The sequence below is a fragment of the Nematostella vectensis genome, chromosome 13 (genome assembly GCF_932526225.1).
Source record: "Nematostella vectensis chromosome 13, jaNemVect1.1, whole genome shotgun sequence".
Taxonomy (NCBI): domain Eukaryota; kingdom Metazoa; phylum Cnidaria; class Anthozoa; order Actiniaria; family Edwardsiidae; genus Nematostella; species Nematostella vectensis.
The window spans coordinates 6,753,903-6,757,443 of record NC_064046.1 but is presented as its reverse complement, the minus strand read 5'-3'; positions in this window follow the sequence as shown (position 1 = coordinate 6,757,443).

Below are 3,541 nucleotides of genomic sequence, written 5' to 3'. Positions count from 1 at the left end.
CGACTGAGATTAAAGAAAAGAGCAGTGTTTGCGAACGATGGAATAGAACAATTAAAACCAAAATGTGGAAGCAATTCACAGCCCAAGGTAATACGCAATATTTAGAGATGCTACATAAGATCTTGAAGCAGTATAACAACACCAAACACTCAAGCATTAAGATGACGCCCGTAGAAGCTAGCAAAAAGAAGAATGAAGGTTTAGTATACCTCAGTCTATATGGTAACATAGAGACACCAAAACAGAAGTCTGTATTTAAAATAGGTGATAAGGTTAGAATAAGCAAATATAAACGAAATTTGTTCGACAAGGGTTACACACCGAATTGGACTGAGGAGGTTTTTATAGTTGATAAACTACAACACACTAATCCAGTCACTTACAAAATTAAGGATCTAAATAATGAAGACATACAAGGTAGTTTCTATGAACCTGAGCTATTAAAAGCCAAGCAGAATGTTTTCCGTATTGATAAAGTCATTCGGAGAGATAAAAAGAAGCAAGCTTTGGTGAAGTGGATTGGGTATAATGACGAATTTAACAGTTGGATACCATTTAGGGATTTAAAGTGATGTATACACAGACATCTATAGAAAAAAAGATATAGTAGTAGTATATATGGAAGTCAAGAGAGGACGAGGACGCCCGCCTGTACATGAGACTAAGGAGGATAGAGCGAGAGCTATAAAAGAATCCAAGACTAGGTACATCCTAAATAAGGAGTGGTACTGTTCAGTGTGTGGGAACGGCAAGATTTACTCCTTGGCTGGAAAGACTAACCACATGAACACTAAGAAGCACCAGAGGAACCAAAACACACGCAACATAACCGACGCGCTCACCAAAGCACCCTAGAAAAACCGAAAGCATATAGAAGCACACAGTCCGACGGGTTGGTCACGGACCACTCGGATTTAAGGAAAGTGCGTTCAATACTTAAGAATAAAGTATATAGTATAGTATATATGAGCGACTCACAGAGAAAATCTAACCATAATATAGATATGGACGAGAAGAGCCTCAAGAAGCTTAACAAATCCGAGCTAATCAAATTGAGACTAAAGCTAGAGAATAGTAAGCCCGTCCCTAAACACCGAACTTATAAACCAAGACCACCGGTACCCACGCCACGCAAGAGCGTAAAGCAGATGGCTCAGGAGTACGAAGAAAACATAATACCCCCACCACCAGAGTTCCTAGGCACAGCAGTCCCTGCGCCTAGAGCCCGTAAACCAGTCCCTGCACCCAGAACCTATAAACCAAGACCACCGGTACCCACGCCACGCAAGAGCGTAAAGCAGATGGCTCAGGAGTACGAAGAAAACATAATACCCCCACCATCAGAGTTCCGAGACACACCAGTCCCTGTCAACAAATTGGACTACTCAGGTGTTGGGTTCCCAGTGACTGCCAAACGCTTCAACAGAACCGAGAAGCAAAACAGGATCAACATCAATGTATTCAGCTACGATAACGAGCAACCGTACCCAATATACGTATCAAAGGAGAGGTTTGAAGACCATGCTTGGCAACCACCTCACCTTTATAGACAGCTTCCAGTTTATGAGCTCCAGACTGGAGAAATAAGTAGGCAACCTACCTAGGAAGTCATTGAAATACACCTCCCAGAGGTATAATGGTAAGAGACTCGACCTTATGGCTAGAAAGGGAGTATACACATACGACCACATGAACAGCTTCGAAAGGTTCAATGACAAGCTACCAGCGAAGGAGGACTTTATAGCACCATGTACGGCCAACACATCTCAGAGGATGAGTACAAACATGCTAGAACCGTGTGGAAGAAGTTTAAGCTTAAGACTATGGGCGACTACCACGACCTATACCTCGAGTCAGACATACTATTTATGGCTGATGTGTTTGAAAACTTTAGGAAGACATGCCTAGAGTACTATAAGCTAGACCCATGCCACTACTTCACATCCCCCGGTCTATCATTGGATGCTATGCTAAAGATTATAGATATCAAACTCGAACTCATTGGACATTGACATGTTCCAATTCATCGAGAAGGGTATGCGAGGTGGTATCTCATACATAGCCAACAGATACGGCAAGGCCAACAACAAGTGCATGGAATCATATGATGAGACGGCGCCCTCAAACTATGTTTTGTACCTAGACGCAAACAACTTGTACGCTTGGGCTATGAGTCAATACCTACCAACTGGCGGATTTAAGTGGATGACAGAAAAGAAGATCAATAAGATAAACCTCGCTAAGTACGGTGATGACAGTAAAAAGGGATTGATACTAGAGGTCGACCTAGAGTACCCCAAACACCTGCACGACCTACACAACGACTACCCTCTAGCCGTAGAGAGGGTCAACGTGTCAAAAGACATGCTGTCAGAATACTGCAACAGGATATCCACCACGTACGGTATACCAACAGGTCTAGTATCTAAACTGATCCCAAAGAACAAAGAGAAGTACGTACTACATTACAGAAACCTACAACTATACATAGATCTAGGCCTAAAAGTAACTAAAGTCTACCGAGTACTAGAGTTTGATCAATCGCCATGGCTCAAGCAGTATATAGACTTCAATATTGAAAAGCGCAAGAACGCTAAAAACTAATTCGAAAAGGACTTCTTCAAGCTAATGAACAACAGTGTATTTGGCAAGACTATGGAGAATCTACGAAAAAGAGTAGACGTCCGACTAGTCACCGACGAGAAGAAGCTACTCAAACTGGCAAGCAAGCCATCATACGTGAGTAGTAAGATATTCAACAAGGACCTAGTAGTAGTACACAAGATTAAAGAGACGCTCACCCTAAACAGGCCTTCATACATCGGCATGTGCATCTTAGACCTCAGCAAGGTACTGATGTACGACTTCCACTACAACTGCATCAAAGAGAAGTATGGAGACAAGGCACGGCTACTGTTCACTGACACAGACAGTCTGACATACGAGATAGAGACAGAAGACGCATACCGAGACTTTTGGAATAATAGAGACAGATGCGACAACAGTGACTATCCGAAAGACTCGCCATACTTCGACGGATCAAACAAGAAGGCAATCGCCAAGTTTAAGGACGAGGCTGCCGGAGCCCCCATCTGCGAATTCGTCGGACTACGATCAAAGATGTATAGTTACATGAAAGACGACCACACAGGAGGAAAGACACAAAGGGAATAAAAAAGAATGTAATCAAGAGAAACATAAAACCGAAGACTATAAGAGCACACTAATGGACAACAGGCAGATGCACCACAAGATGAAAACGATCAGAAGCCAAAACGATCAACTAGGAAGTTACGAAATAAACAAAGTATCACTAACCTGTTTCGACGATAAAAGGTATATATCAAAAGACGGAATCAAAAGTTTAGCCTAAGGGCACTATAAGATCGGACAATAACCCCGATCACCCATTTGACATACGAATCTTTATTTGAAGGACATACTGCCACCCATTAATTTGGAGAAGGTATACCATCTTGACGCACTGAAACTATTTAAAAATAATTTCTAGTATAGCAGTATATGACAGAAGTCGCGTGAG